At 38.0% G+C, this 17,199-nt stretch overlaps 1 long non-coding RNA gene across 1 annotated transcript; it reads right to left on the reverse strand.

The window, feature by feature from the left end:
* Positions 1–1,077: 1,077 nt before the first annotated feature.
* LOC309794167 lies at positions 1,078–12,070 on the reverse strand. Its single transcript, XR_014291994.1, has 5 exons — positions 11,918–12,070; positions 11,432–11,518; positions 9,481–9,607; positions 8,917–9,007; positions 1,078–4,116 (listed from the first exon to the last, which is right to left on the reverse strand). It is a non-coding gene; the product is annotated as an uncharacterized lncRNA (long non-coding RNA).
* Between the last annotated feature and the right edge of the window lie 5,129 nt (positions 12,071–17,199).

Consider the following 17,199-nt stretch of genomic DNA (forward strand, 5'->3'; position numbering starts at 1 on the left):
AAATGTTAGGTCAAAGAGTAAAAGCTTTTTAAAAGTTGGTGGATATAGTAAAATTTATGCTTCTAGCCATCACACTGTTAATTCAGAATTCTTTCAACATGTTAAGTGTGCCTGTTTTCTTGCACCTTCAAAAGCACCAAAGGGACTTCCCTGGTGGAGAATCTGCCTTCCAATGCAGGTTCAATCCCTGGTTGGGAAACTGAGTCCACATGCCATGGGGTTACTGAGGCCATGCCTCAGCTAGAGAGCCCACGTGCTGCAAATTATAGAGCCCATGCACTCTGGAGCCCGTGGGCCACAACTAGAGAGAGAAAACCTGCACTCCACAACTAGAGAGAAGCCCACACGCCACAATGAAAGATCCCATAGGCTGCAACAAAGACCTGACACAGCCAAAAAAAAAATTTTTTTAAAAACCACCAAATATCTTATTAATTTTTGCCCAATAGGCAAAAAAAAAGTGATCATTTTAATTCACATCTCTCTAAAGCCGGTCATCTCTTTTTAAATTTGACCATTTGGGGGTTGTTTTTGACAACTGTACAATCATATGCCACACAACTTCTCCCCTGAGATTTTTATATTTTTCTTATGGATTTTTAAGAACTCTTTAGATATTCTAAGTATTATTTGTTACATACAATGGTGGTAATATTGTCTCCAAGTCTGCTTCTTTGTATTTTAACACTGTGAAGCCACTGGTCATACAAAATTTTTTAATATTTATGTGTTTTTTATGGCTTCTGAAGTTTCTAATTTAGAAAGACAACTATGTTAAATGATAGAAGATACATGAATGTATGCTTAATTAAATATTTCAAAAAACACAGCCAAAGTCAAAATTTCACTTCATCAAATCAATATCACAGTCTTCTCAAAGATAACAACTGTTTTGGCCTTTATTTTTCCAGATCTCTTTCTATATATATATGTGTGTGTGTGTGTGTGTGCGCATGAGCGCGCGCATGTGCACGCATGTATATATTAAGAAAAATGTCTTCATTTTTAAAAATATAAATAAGACCATAATATATAAAAGCAACTTGTTTTTAAAGTTTATTTACAACGTTGTGTTACTTTCAGGTGTACAACAATGTGATTCATTCATCATATAAATACATATTCTTCTTCAGATTCTTTTCCATTATAAGTTATTACAAGATATTGAATATACCAGTATTCACTGTGCTGTACAGTAGGTCCTTGTTGTTTATCTATTTTATATATAGTAGTGTGTACCTGCTAATCCCAAATTCCCAATTTATCTCCCCCTCATCCCCACCTCAGCTATCCCCTTTGGTAACCATAGGTTTGTTTTCTATTCCTGTGAGTCTGTTTCTGCTTTTGTACATAAGTTCATTTGTATCATTCTTTTAGATTCCACAAATAAGTGATATCATATGATATTTGTCTTTCTCTTACTTCACTAAATATGATAATCTCTAGATCCATCCATGTTGCTGTAAATGGCGTTATTTCATTTTTATGGCTGGGTAATATTCCATCATATATACGTGTATCTACATACCACCTCTTCTTTATCCATTCATCTGTCAGTGGACACTTAAGTGGCTTCCATTTCTTGGCTACTGTAAATAATGCTGCAATGAATATTAGGGTGCATGTATCTTTTTAAAATAGGGACTGCTGGATCATATGGTATCTGTTTTTAGTTTTTAAGGAGTCTCCATACTGTTCTCCATAGTGACTGTACCAATTTACCTTCCCACCAACAGTGTAGGAGGGTTCCCTTTTCTCCACACCCTCTCTAGCATTTATTGTAGATTTCTTGATCATGGCCATTCTGACCGGTGTGAGGAGATACCTCATTGCAGTTTTGATTTGCATTTCTCTAATAATTAGCAATACTGAGCATCTTTTCATGTGCCTATTGGCCATCTGAATGTCTTCTCTGGAGAAATGTCTATTTAGGTTTTCTGCCCATTTTTTAATTGGGATTTCATTTTTATTCTTTTTAATTGAGCTGTATGAGCTGTTTGTATATCATGGAAATTAAGCCCTTCTCAGTCACATTGTTTGCAAATATTTTCTCCTGGTCCACAGGTTGTCTTTTTGTTTCGTTTATGGTTTCCTTTGCTGTGCAAAGTTTGATTACGTCCCACTTGTTTGTTTTTGCTTTTATTTCTTTTTCCTCGGGAGACTGACCTAAGAAAACATTGCTATGACTTATGTCAGAGAATGTTTTGCCTATGTTCTCTTCTAGGAGTTATATGGTGTCTTACATTTAAGTCTTTAAGCCATTTTGAATTTATTTTTGTGTACAGTGTGAGGGCATGTTCTAACTTCATTGATTTATTACATGTAGCTGTCCAGCTTTCCCAACACCACTTGCTGAACAGACTGTCTTTTCTCCATTGTATATTCTCACCTCCTTTGTCGAAGATTATTTGCCCGTAGGTGTTTGGGTTTATTTCTGGGCTCTCTATTCTGTTCCATTGAGCCACGTGTCTGTTTTTGTGCCAATACAATGCTGTTTTGATTACTGTAGCTTTGTAGTGTTGTCTGAAGTCTGGGAGGGTTAGGCCTCTAGCTTTGTTCTTTTTTCTCAGGATTGCTTTCACAATTCTGGGTCTTTTGTGGTTCCATGTAAATTTTAGGATTACCTGTTCTAGTTCTGTGAAAAATGTCATGGGTAATTTGATAGAGATCACATTAAATCTGTAGATTGCTTTGGGTAGTATGGCCATTTTTACAATATTAATTCTTTGCAATTTGTTTTTTTACCTTATCAAGGTATCATGGAGATATACCTATGGTTGTATATAGAGCTCTCCCTCATTCTTTTCACTTGCTACATAGTAACATTTAGGTTCTTGCTACGTTTAAGTTCTTCAAATATTTCTCTAGTACAAACCATACTACAATGAACATCCTCACAAGTGAGAAGTTTTCCAGGATAGAGGGTCACAGAATATATTAAGTGTATAATTTATTGAATGTCTCCTCCTTGATGGTCAAAAAGGAATAAACTATCTCTCATGATTTACCCAACTAACTACCTTTGATGGCTCTTTCTTTGTTAGGAATTTTCTTATGTTGTTTGAGGCTTGAATTCTGAGGAAAAGCCTTCCCACATTCATTACATTCATAAGGTTTTTCTCCTGTATGGATTTTCTGATGTTCAGCAAGGCCAGAGCTATGCCTGAAGGATTTCTCACATTTCTTACAGCGATAGGGCTTTTCTCCAGTAAGAATTCTCTGATGTTCAATAAGGGCTGAGCTCTTGTTAAAGGCTTTCCCACAGTCATTACATTGAAGTAATGGGGTTTATTGATGGGGTTTATTTCCACTATGAGTTTTCTGATGTCCAGCAAAGGATGAGCTATACCTGAAAGATTTTCCACATTTACTTCAGAGATAAGGTTTCTCTCCTGTATGCATTCTTTGATGACTAACAAGACTTGAGCTTTTCCTAAATAAAGCATTTTCCACATTCATTACACTGATACAGTTTCTCACCAGTATGTATTCCCTGATGTTACAAGAGATTTGAGTTATCCCTGAAAGTTTTCCCACATTCATTACATTTAAATGGCTTCTCTCCACTATGTATTTTCACATAAGGAGCAAGGCCTGAATTCTGAGCAAAGGCTTTCCCACAATCATTATATTTGTAGGGTTTCTAACTAGTATGAAGTCTCTGGTGACTTAAAAGAATAGAATTATTTCTGAAAGTTTTCCACATTCATAGCATTTATGGAGTTTCTCTCTAGAACGAATTTTCTGATGATTAACAAATGTTGAGTGCTTCTTGAGGAAATTTCCCACATTTAACACATCTGAAACATTTCTTGCCTATGTAAATTTTATGATGACTTAAAAGGGATGAGCTGCTCATAAAGGCTATCCCACATTCTTTACATTTATGGGGTTTCTCACCAGTATGATTTCACTGGTGGCTAATAAAGGAGGAATTATATTTGAAGACTTTCCCACGTTCCTCGCATTTATAGTGTGTCTTCTCTATGCAACTTCTGCGTTCCCAATCCAGGCCTCTTTCCATCGTGACACTTTTTGTTTGTTCTCCCAAATCAGATCTCTCAGAAGTATTTTGCTGTAGGGCTGACATCTTTGTTTCAAATATGTACTCCTGAACTGAAAAAAATTTTTTTAATTCAAATGTTCTCTATGTTGAAATACTGAAAATGAGAGCTGCACATGGATAACATTCTATTCTATACAACTAAAGGTTATGTAAAATTAATTCATCCCACTTGTGATTCTTGCTAAGAAAAGATGGCAAGACTAAAGATGGGAGAAGTAAATAGGATCTAAGGAAATAAAAGTTATAAATATTGTGTTTAAAGAATGCAAGGAGCACCTAAGAAGTTAGTAAGCTAGGAAGGTAACACAGGAAACACCAAAAAAGAAAAAAAGATAAAAATTTAAGGATAAACACAACTTTGGGGAGAAAACCAAGTACCACAAAGCAAGCCAGGATTACTAGAACAGACTCCTATAGGGAGGTACATTTGAGAACATTGTAATATAACACTGTACATCTCCAAGAATTAGAGAATAACATTCATCTGTGAGAATTTAGCAGAGAACCAACATTTAATGGCTCAGAGATAAAGATATACACACACACATACACATATATTTATATTTTTATTTTTATATACATTTATATTTATTAGCCTGAAGAGAAATTCCATTCATCAGATTATTTTTTTAATAATAGACTAAGACTTATTTTTTTAATGCAAAATTGGAGGTGAAGTCTGGTAATAAACAGCCCAGATCCTTCAAATGGCCTTTGATGGGATACGTATTTAATGTGTAATGATTAAGCTAGAGAAAATTTCAAGATTCTGATTGTAAAGGTAAGTGGAAGCAAATCAGTCATATGAAGAGAAAGGCACTCTTATGGATTCATGTTCTGTGACAAAGGTAACTTTGCAGGGCAGCGGTGAAAAGGAGACTACACTGGCATATTGGGGGGAGGGAGGAGTAAACATGAACCTTATCTCATACCATGCACAAAAATCAATTCTAACAGGATGGCAAATCTAAATGTAAAAGACAAGCAATAAAGCTTCTAAAAGTTAACACAGAAGAGTATCTTTATAAACTTGAGGAAAGGAAAGATTTATTAAACAGTACAAAAAACACAATGACAAGAAAGGAAAAGATTAATAAAATAGAGCTCATTAAAATTAAAAGCTCCTATTCATCAAAAGGCCACTATTAGTGAAAAGCAAACCACAGAGAGAAGGGCAACACCACATATATAATCAACAAAGCGTTTTTTTTTAATAGACACTCCAGAAAGGATGACATATAATGGCCAAAAAACAGTTGAAATGTCCTCCACCTCATTAGATATCAGGGCTATGGCTATTAAGACAAAATGAGGGACTTCCCTGGTAGCACAGTGGTTAAGAATCTGCCTGCCAACGCAGGGGACATGGGTTCAAGCCCGGGTCTGGGAAGATCCCACATGCTGTGAAGCAACTAAGCCCATGCACCACAACTACTGAGCCTGCGCTCTAGAGCCTGCGAGCCACAACTACTGAAGCCTGCGCGCCTAGACCCCATGCTCTGCAACAAGAGAAGCCACCGCAATGAGAAGCCTGCGCACCGCAACAAAGAGTAGACCCTGCTCTCTGCAACTAGAGAAAGCCCACGTGCAGCAATAAAGACCTAATGCAGCCATAAATAAATAAATAAAAGTAAAATAAAATTCTAAAAAAAAAAAGAAAGACACTATGAGATACACGATACACCCAAAGAACAATTAACTTCAAAGGACTGACAATATTAAGTGTTGACAAGGATATGGAACAATGAGTACTCTCACACACTGATGATAGAAATATAAATAGGTACAAAACTTTGAAAAACTATTTAGCATTATGTACTAAAGTTGAATATATGCATATCCTATAAACTAGAAATCCCACCCCAAAAGAAATGTATCCACATATGAACCAAGCAATAACATATATGAAATGTTCATACCATTTGTAATTGTCAAAAGCTAGAAACATCCCAAATATCCAACCAAAATATGAGATAATGAAATACTCTATTGCAGTAGTTTTAAGAGCCTGGTCTCCAGATCAGTAACAACAGCATCAGCATCACCTAAGAACCTGTAGAGATTTTCAGTCCACATTTCAGACCTAATGAATAAAAAGTGCTGAGGGTGGGGCCTAGCAATTATGTTTAAACATGCATTCTAATGATCCACAGGAAGAACAATGCATGAAAATGAATGAATCTCACAAAATGTTATGCATAAAAAGCCACATCAAAAAAATATATAGTTCCATTTGTATAAAGTTAAAAAAACAAGCCAAAATAAATTACAGTGTTAGTTCAGGGGGAGGAGGAGAGTGTGGCTAATGATTGGAAGGGATCAGGTATGATTTAGTAGAGTACTGCCAGTGTTCTCTTTCTTGAGCTGAGTGCTGGTTACATGAATATTCATTTCAAAAATACCAATTTAGACCATATATATATAAAATCGACTCTTCTATATATGTGTTAAATTTTAAAAAGGTTTTAAGAAAGAAAAAGGAAGGTTAGCTTATGACTCTCTTAATACTTTGATCAGAGAAATCAAAATGCAAATTGCAAAATATCTTAAAAATAATGACAATAAAAACTACAATACAACCAAAACACTACACAAACAGAAGTTTACAGCTTTAAATATTTATATTACATAAATAAGAAAAATCAATGAATCAATTAATTAATCAACTATAAAAGATTAGAAAAAGTAAATAAACCTAAGGAAAAAAAAAGAAAAAGGAGTTAAAGATTAAAAAACAGAAAACAGTAACACTAGTAAATACATCTAAGAGTCTATAAAAAGTAAAACAGAGCTAATGAAGGGGGGAAAATGGAAAAAAAACAAATAAATAATGTAAGAAATCATAAGAAAGTAACCATGAATATATAGGATAAAAGTAACCATAAATGTAAAGGATATATGTAGAATCATAAAAGTCTACTTTGTTCAATATTATGCAGATAAATTTGAGAACTTTAATTACTGGATATTTTTTAGGAAAACGTAAATTACCGAAACTGTTTCAAGAGAGAGCAAATATCTTGTTGGCCAAGTTACTACATAAGAGAGAATACTGCTAAAGAATTACCTCCCAATTCCTCTCCCCTGCTCCCTACCAAAAAAAACAAGTTTAAAAAAAAAACAAGAATAACAAAACAAACAAACAAAAAACACCCAAACCTTCAGGGAACCAGTTGTCATGTGAATTAAATTATAACAAAGAATGAAAATAGGAAGGATCAAAATTTTTCACAAAAATTATTGCAAAATTTGAATCAAAACTCAATGAAAATGGCCCAATGAAAAAGAAAAATATAAACAAATTTCTTGTAAGTATCAATGCAAAAACTTAAATAAAACTTAAATTAGCAAAGAGTATCATCTACGGACATGTTAAAAGAATAATGTAATAGGCCATGACCAAGTGGGGTTCTACTAAGAATGCCAAGTCATTAAGATAATTAACAATAAAATGTACCATATTAACAACCAAAAGGGAAAAGACAGATGTCATCTCCATATATGTTGAAAAGGCATTTGATAAAATTCAATATCTATGCTGAATTTAAAAGAAAATTTCTTAATAAAAGATGTGGATTAAATACTTCCTTGTATAATAACATATATCTATCCCAACCCAATACCAAAATTAAAACAGAAAGAATAAAGAATAAGAAAGACTGAGTTACTACTGTTACTCTATAAAGAATCTACACAAGCATTTAGGGGGGAAATGTTCAACATAGTAAAAACAAATGGAATTACTGAAAAGCATTAAAACACACACACATACACACACACACACAAAATTCCAGTTATAAAATAAGTCATGGCGATGTAATGTACAGCATGGCAACTCTAGTTAATAACACTGTAGTGCATATCTGTAAGTTGCTAAGAGAGTAAACCTTACAACTTCTCATCACAAGAAAAAAAATTTTTGTAACTACGTATGGTGACAGATGTTAACTAGACATATTATGGTGATCATTTCCCAATTTACAAATATTAAATCATTACATCATACACCTGAAACTAATATAATGTTACATGTCTATTATATTTCAATTTTAAAAAAGAATAGTTTAGAGGTCTAAAGGAAAAAAAAAAACAGTTTAAGCAAGATTATGCATCACTGGTATTTTCCATGAAACACAATTATAAAAGTTTCCCTGAAGATGATATAGGAAAAATGACAATTCCCGTTTTAAAAGAAGGATACACATTTTAGGTGAGAGAAATATCCATGTTTAAAGATTTAGAACTGAATGATGACATGAAGAAAGTGACATACATGAATTTATGCAAAGTACACACAGAAAAAAATGAGAGCCAAGAGCAAATGATAACAGAGAAAAGAAATAAAAGAAGACCAGAGGGAAAGGGAAGAAAGTGTTTCCCTATCAGTTTCTTTGCCAAAAATAGTAATCACCTGATAGTCAGGAAAATATGCTTATAACTGGAATCTGCCACTGCCCCACTGTATGATCAGGGATATGGATATTAAAACTAGAAAGGGTTAAATAGCCATTCGTCTAGCTAACCATAGGAGAATTTGGAAGACACTGAGAATGGACAGAAGGTAGAAACAAAGTGTAGCCTGACAAGTGCCTGAAAATGGGGAGGGAAACAACACATAAAGAGACTGATTTCAGGGTGCGAAGTCAGAGGCCTGACGCCCTTGTGAAAGGAGCAGGAGTAGAAAGAATGAGAAAATTGGCAAGTCATTTGACATGAGGATGACATTAAAAAGAGGCAACTAGTGTCAACTGCTACAGCCCTTCTGCATGGACATGGACTCTCTAAGATGAGCCTTCTGACCAAGAACTCCCTCCTCACTGTTCTGTGTGCTGAGCTCTGGACTCACTCACCTGCATAGGTACCTGATGGAACCCCTTATACTTCCATCCATGGCTCTTCCATCCAACTGGGTTATTAGCTTGGGTTTGGAAGAGAGAAGCCCTGTTCACAGAGAAAGAAAAGGAACATGACTGTGGTTATGAGCACAAGGAGTTATCCCAAATCTCAGTGTCAACTTGGGGGTCTACACGGAGCATGGATATGTCAGGAAGGCCTAGAGGGTGGTATCAAGGACATCCAAATCACAGTCATAGAAATGAAGGAGTGGAAGTCAGTTAGAAAACCAGGCCTCTTTGAGGACAGGAAACTCCTATTGTTGGTGGCAGATGAATGGTGACATGCAAAATTTAGAGAACTGGGCTAGACTGCACACAAAGCTGCCCATTTTAAACTCTGTATGGCTCTGACCTTTCTAAGTGAAAGGAGCATGAACTCCAGCCTCTAAGCCCATGGTAAAAACAAACAAACAAAAACCTCCCATTTTAAGAGTTTAAATACCCCCAAATCATTAACCCTGTGAAAACGCACAGTTGCCCAGCAGACCAATTTTGAGTTTAAGAGAAAAAAATCCTTACCCACAAACACCAGATTCCCATAGTTCTCCAGTATCACATCCCTGTACAGGGCCCGCTGAACAGCATCCGGGTATCTCCCTTCAATCTGGGTAAAGGCCACAGCCACATCCCCAAATGTCAGTGATCCCTGCAAAATCAAACCCAATTCCGTTCACCCAGGAACCGTTGACTCCCTTGCCCCTGAAGTAGGGAGCCAGGAAGGCCTCACTGGAGAAGGAAGGCAAGACATTCAAAGTCAGCTTCTGATAGCTCAGACTGTCTATGAGGAGAAAAGTGGGACACAGTTAATGAAAGGACCAACGAGGAACGTATATGACATCCTCAGAAAGCAGACTTGCTTCAGAGGAACGAAATATTAAAAGATGAGAGGCTGGAAAGTGAAGTGATTTGTGACCCCTCATACTTCAATCACACTGCCCTCCTCGTGTTCTTCCAATATGCCTATCATGCTCGTTCCTCCAGGCCTGGTGTTTGCTCATCCCTCACTTAGTAGGGACGAAGTGAAATTGCTTAAATGTCACTTCGTCAGAAAGTTCTTTACTCTTCTCCCATCTTCTACTACTTTCTATCCCATGACCCACTTTATTTTTTTTTTTCCACAGGGTTTCTCACTGCCAGGCAGGAGAGGTTTAGATTTATGGTCAGTACACTCTATAATGAGAGCTCCAGGAGGGCAGGGACCACTTGGGTCACTGCTGTCTCCCCAGCCTAAAACACTGCCTGACACACGGGCATGTTCAAGGATGTGTCATTCAACAAATGAATAGAAATGCTGAAAGACATGCAAAATGATACTGGCTTTATCCTAGAATTTACAGCGATAGATATGTATTTGTTAATTGCCATTCATAGCGATAACAACCTAATATGTACCAGGCACAGTGCTGAGCCTTAAGACATACAACATCTCTCTGTATTTCCACCAGAAATGTATAAACTATATCTATTTTACAGCTAAGAATACCAAGTCTCAGAGAGTTGAAAGAACTTGTTCAAGGTCACAGGCTGGTTGAGTATACAATATTAAAAAGGAGCTATAAAAAGTGGTAATGAAACTATGGAGCAAACTAGAAGAAATGGCTATGGCATATTAAAAGGAAAAAATGGGTAAGCCTAAAAAATACACATGCAAAGGTGCTTCAAATGAAATAATTTGATTCGCTAGGGTGATAGGAATATGGGTAATCTTTAATTTTTAAAAATTTTTGTTACTCTTAGTTTGCATAATAAATACTCAACTATTTACTACTTCCTTCAAAATGTTCATTACCTCCTGTCAACTTCTCAAAGTCCTTCAAAACCCAGTTTTCTCCAGGATTAAGGCAAATTCCAACCTGGCATTCTAGACACTGAACGTTTCCAACTTTCTCTGGGGCTAGCTCATTCATGGTTCAGATGTAACGGCTTCACTCATGTTGCAGCGGCTTCCCCTAGTCACCCCAAACTCTCCAAATATGCAAATCTCATTTATTCTTCAGTAAGAACCGTAATGATCACCACCACTACCACCACCCCACCCTAAAGACTCCTCTGACCCCTGAAGGTCAAGAGAGCACTACCATGGCTGTGTCATGTGTATCATTCATGATTAACGTAAAGCTTGTTACGTCTTTTTATGCTACGTGTCTGTTTTTCCATTATCTCTGAGATAGCAATGTCTTTGAGGTAACAGCTGTACCTTATTACAAAGTATGTTTCACTTTCTAGCACTCTAGAAAGCATGGGTACCAATAATCTATTTGGTGAATGACTCTGTAATGGGTAGAGAGAAGGACATGAAGGGATGACAGTGGGGAGAGGGGCCCCGTCTCTGTAGAGCTACACCACTCCAGGATTGGCTCAGGCAGCTTGGTCCATACACTGGTCAGAGCATTTTCCAAGCAAGAGGCATAAACCCAACTTAATTTTGAAACAACAGAGATTTCTCAGGAAAAGGAAAAATCAAACTTGCCCGGATCTGGGTTCTTGGTAGTCTTGGGGCCGTCTGTCCCCTGAACTGTTCTCCCAGGCAAGGACAAAGAATCTTGACTAAGCCAACCTGGGAAGAAGAAAGGAAATATGAGGAAGTCCCTCCATGTTCGGTACTAGCTAGAACTCGCTCTCTGCACGCTGAACGAGAACAGTCCGCCACCCTCCCTACTCCCCACAAAGGTCGAGAGGTGAAGGTGGTTAAGCGCAGGAAGAAAGGGCACGGAACGCCTGCCTGGGGTCCGGCCTTGCAGCAAGCTCCAGGCCAAGCTCTGACTGTGAGTCAGTCAGGCACCTTCGCCAACACATGTGGAAAGTCTCGTCGGAGACTCAATCCCTGGGTCTCAGCGCAAGCCTTTAAACCTTCTGGGACAGCACGGCTCCTGGGGTTGGGGCCCCGCTCACATGTGCCCGCCCCTCCTAGCCCGCTCTTTCCTCAACCTGCCCCTCGGGGAAAAGAGGAACGCACCAGGTCTTTGTGCCCAAGTCCGGCGGCAGCCGTTCGCGACCAAGCTGGGAGGGTTGGGCCAGAAAGCTGCGCACGCTGAGGGGCCGTGACCACCCTCACTGTATTCACAGCCGAGACACAGGGGCAGGTCAAGCACGCCGGTGCCGCGCTCTACTCAAACGGAGGCGGGAAGGGCCGGAAACGGAAGTGACCGCGGACGCCTCTGGGAAATGTAGTCTGGGATACAGTCCGGCGTCTTAGGTTCATCCTATATGCGCACGTTGGCATCACCTGGGGAGCTTGAAAAATTAATTGCGCCTTGGTCCCAACTCCACAGATTTTGCGTTAATGCTCTGGGTGTGGTCCTGGCATCGGGATTTTTTAAAGCTCCCAAACGATTTTAATATTCAGCCAAGATTGGCACCCACTGCTAGAAACTGATTTGGATCTGAAAAACATGTTTTAGGTTACTTTGGGGGAGCTATTTATGGTTTGTTCATTTGTTTGTTTCCAAGTAATCCTGTTTTAATTTCAAACAAAGAAAAAGCATGTTAGGAAAGTATAGCACCCAGAACATTAAAAATTAGTTTCTCACCATTAACTGACACAGAAGATGGAACAAGACTGAATCACTTTTAACAAATGTATTATTTAAAAATTCTACTTATGGGCTTCCCTGGTGGCACAGTGGTTGAGAGTCCGCCTGCCGATGCAGGGGACACGGGTTCGTGCCCCGGTCCGGGAAGATCCCACATGCCACGGAGCGGCTGGGTCCGTAAGCCACAGCCGCTGAGCCTGCACGTCCAGAGCCTGTGCTCCGCAACGGGAGAGGCCACAACAGTGAGAGGCCCGCGTACCGCAAAAAAAAAAAAAAAAAAAAAAAAAAAATTCTACTTATAAAATCCAGCAATTTGACAGCTTAGGAAGGAAAAATATATCTTTCATTCAATTAGGACTTTTCATTTAAAAGAAAATTCCTCTGAATGGAGCATTCATTCACCAACCTAACAATGATTAACCAATGCCCCAGTATGTGCCACTCATTTTTCTAGATGCTAAGGATAAAGCAGTTGTCAAGGACTCCCTCCTTCACCAAACTTTAGTCAGGATCCTGTGAATCCTCTTCTCCTCTAGACCTTGTCTTTGGCCTGCTGGATCCAATTTTAGTAAAGAATCCTGCGAAGTCAGTTCATCAAGAATTCCCCCATCCTTGGTATCTAATCAAGTTCCTTTCTACCTCCCCTTGATACCTAACCAATTTCTTAGTAATTTTCCATTTTCTCCCTCACCCTGCCACTTGGCTATAAATCCCCACTTGTCCCTGTTGTACTGGGGGTAAGTTCAAGCTCTCTCCCTACTGCAGTAGGCTTGAATAAAGTCTTCTTTGCAGGTTTCAACAAGTGTCAGAATAATTTCTCTTTAACACAGTGAAAAAATAATGTTCCTTCCTTCAAAGACCTTACATTCAAATAGGGGACAGGAAGAGAGAGATTAAACAAAAGCAAGGTAAGGAGATGGGAGGAGGATTCTTATTCAATACAGAGCTGTATGAACTGCGCTCTCTGATAAGAGATCATACAAACAGAGTCTGAAGGAAGTAAGGTAACAAGAAGGAGTGTATCTGTGGGAAGTCTGGTCCAGGCAGAGGAAACAGTAGATGCAAAGCCACTACAGAGAGCGTGCTTGGTTTATCTGAGGAACAGAAAGAGGTCAATGAGGTTGGAATACTAAAGACATAAGAAAAGACCAGATCATGTTTGTGATGAATTTCATGTGTCACCTTGACTGAGCTAAGGAATGCCCAGATAGCTTATAAAATATTATTTCTGGGCCCACCTATGAGGGTGTTTCCAGAAGAGATTAATATATGAATGGTGAACTGAGTAAAGCAGACTGCTCTCCTCAATGTGGGTGGGCAACATCCAATCTATTGAGAGTGTGAATAGAATTTAAAAAGCAGAGGAAGGGAGATTGGTCTCTCCACTTGAGCTAAGACATCCATCTTCCCCTGCCCTCAGACCTTCAAATTTGGTCTCTCCACTTGAGCTAAGACATCCATCTTCCCCTGCCCTCAGACCTTCAAATTTGGTCTCTCCACTTGAGCTAAGACATCCATCTTCTCCTGCCCTTAGACCTTCAGATGCTGGGACTTAAGTCAGCATACCATTCCCTCCCTTCTCAGGCCTTCGACCTCCAACTGGGAGTTACGCCATTGGCTCCCGTAATTCTCAGGCCATCAGATACAGACTGAACTACACCATTGGCTTTCCTAGTTCTCCAGCTTGCAGACATCAGATCATTGGACTTCTAAGTCTCCATAACCACAGGAGCCAATTACTTAATTAAATACACACACTATTGGTTCTGTTTCTCTAGAGAACTCTGCTTAATACAATGTTGGTCCTTTCAGTACACTATAAAGACACTGGCTCTTATTTCAACTGAAATAAGAAGCCATCAGAATGTGGAGAAATCAGAATCCTCATTGGTTGTTAGTAGGATCATAAAATAGTGCAGCCACTTTGGAAAATGCCTGGCAGTTCCTCAAAATGATAAATATGGAGTTACCATATCACTCCGTGATTCCATTCCTAGATACCTAACAAAGAACAATGAAAATATACATCCACACAAAAATTTGTATATAAGTGTACATAGCAGTGTTATTCATTAGAGCTAAAACTGGAAACAACACAAATGTACAACGACTGGTGAATGGATAAACAAAATATGGTATATCCAAACAATGGAATAATATTTGGCAATAAAGTTAATGAAGTACCGATACATGCTACATAATCAATGAATTTTGAAAATATAATCCTAAGTGAAAGAAGACAGTCACAAAATGTAACATACTGTATGATTCCACTTATCTGAAATGTCCAAAATGTCAAATTCCATAGAGACAAAAATAGAAAAATGGTTGCTAGCGGATGGAGGAAAGGAGGAATGGAGAGACACTATTGCTGGGTATGGAGCTTCTTTTGGGAGTAATGAAATGTTGTAAAATTAGATAGTAATTATATTAGTTTCCTAGGGCTGCTGTAACAAAGTGCCACAAACTTAAACAATAGAAATTAATTTTCTCACACTTTTGGAGGCCAAAAGTACAAAACCAAGGTGTCAGCAGGGTTGGTTCCTCCTCAGACTTTGGGTAGAATCCTTCCTTGACTCTTCCTAGGTGCTGGCGGTTGCCATCAATCCTTGGCTTACATTCTCCCTCTGTGTCTCTGTCTTTATGTGGTACTTCCTCTTATAAGGACAGCTAGTTATACTGGATTAGAGCCCAACCTAACAACCTCATCTTAACTTGATTACATCTGCAACAACCTGATTTCCAAATAAGGTCACATTTTGGAGTACTGGGGGTTAGAACGTCAACGTATGAAGGCGGGTGGGAACACAATTCAGCTCATAAAATTTAGTTTTGTGTTTTTTTCCTTAGTGTTTTGCCTTTAATACTCTGTAATGTATTCTTTACAGTTCACATCTTATGAGATAGGATCTAAGTTTGCCTCAAACGGATAGATAACTTTTCAGCACCATTCATTGAAAAGTCTTTTTGTTCCTGCACTAAACTGAAATGCCATCATTATCTTATGTCACACTATACAGTCTCCTAAACAAAAGTTGTGGGGATTTCTTAACCTGTGCTGTTTTCTAGAAGCAAAGGGCTCAGATAAAGTTCAACACTCTTACTATTAATAAGGAGTGGTTAAATATATTATAGTAAATCCATATGACAAAATACTAGGCAACCATTAAAAATATCAACATAGATATAGACATATGTTACATAAATGTGCTGACAAAATATTGTTGAGTGAAAAAATCAGTTTCCAAGACAGCCTGTATAGTTTAATCCCACATACTACCTCACATAATAATGAGAAATGCCAGAAAAGTACTCAGCAAAGATCTCCTGCAAGATATGACTCAACCTATGCAAAGTCCTGTGATAAACCTTCTATTTGAATTATCTCTTTTAATCCTCAAAGCAACCCTATGAGGTAGGTACTATTACTATCCTCAATAGCAAAAACTTTTTGTTATAGATATTTCAAATTATACACAAATAGAATAATACAAGCCACTACATATCCATAACCCAGATTCAATAAATATGAAGATCATGCCCATTTTCTTTTATCTATCAATCTCCCCTCCCTTTTGGTATTCTGGGAAAACTGGACAGCTACATGTAACAGGACGAAATTAGAACACTCCCTAACACCTTACACAAAAATAAACTCAAAATGGATTAAAGACCTAAATGTAAGGCAAGACACTATAAAACTCTTAGAGGAAACCATAGGCAGAACACTCTGACATAAATCACAGCAACATCTTTTTGACCCACCTCTTAGAGTAATGAAAATAAAAACAAAAATAAACAAATGGAACCTAATGAAATTTAAAAGCTTTTGCACAGCAAAGGAAACCATAAACAAGACAAAAAGACAACCTTCAGAATGGGAGGAAATATTTGCAAGTGAAACAACTGACAAAGGATCAATCTCCAAAATATACAAGCAGCTCATACAGCTCAATATCAAAACAACAAACAACCCAATCAAAAAATGGGCAGAAGACCTAAACAGACATTTCTCCAAAGAAGACATACAGATGGCCAACAAACACATGAAAAGATGCTCAACATCACTAATCATTAGAGAAATGCAAATCAAAACTATAATGAGGTATCATCTCACACCGGTCAGAATGGCCATCATCAAAAAATCTACAAACAATAAATGCTGGAGAGGGTGTGGAGAAAAGGGAACCCTCTTGTACTGTTGGTGGGAATGTAAATTGATACAGCCACTATGGGAAACAGTATGGAGGTTCCTTAAAAACCTAAAAATACAACTACCATATGACCCAACAATCCCACTACTGGGCATATACCCAGAGAAAACCATAATTCAAAAAAACACATGCACCCCAATATTCATAGCAACACTATTTATAATAGCCAGGACATGGAAGCAACCTAAATGTCCGTCAACAGAGGAATGGATAAAGATGTGGTACATATATACAATGGAATATTACTCAGCCATAAAAAAGAATGAAGTTGGGTCATTTGTAAAGACATGGATGGACCTAGAGAGTATCATACAGAGTGAAGTCAGAAAGAGAAAAGCAAATATCATATAATAACGCATATACTAGACTCTAGAAAAATGGTATAGATGATCTTATTTGCAAAGCAGAAATAGAGACACAGACATAGAGAACAAATGTATGGATACGAAGGGGAAAGGGGTGGGGCAGGAGGAATTGGGAGACTGGGATTG

The sequence above is a fragment of the Mesoplodon mirus genome, assembly GCF_964341445.2.
Source record: "Mesoplodon mirus genome assembly, chromosome: 2".
NCBI classification, from domain to species: Eukaryota; Metazoa; Chordata; class Mammalia; order Artiodactyla; family Ziphiidae; genus Mesoplodon; species Mesoplodon mirus.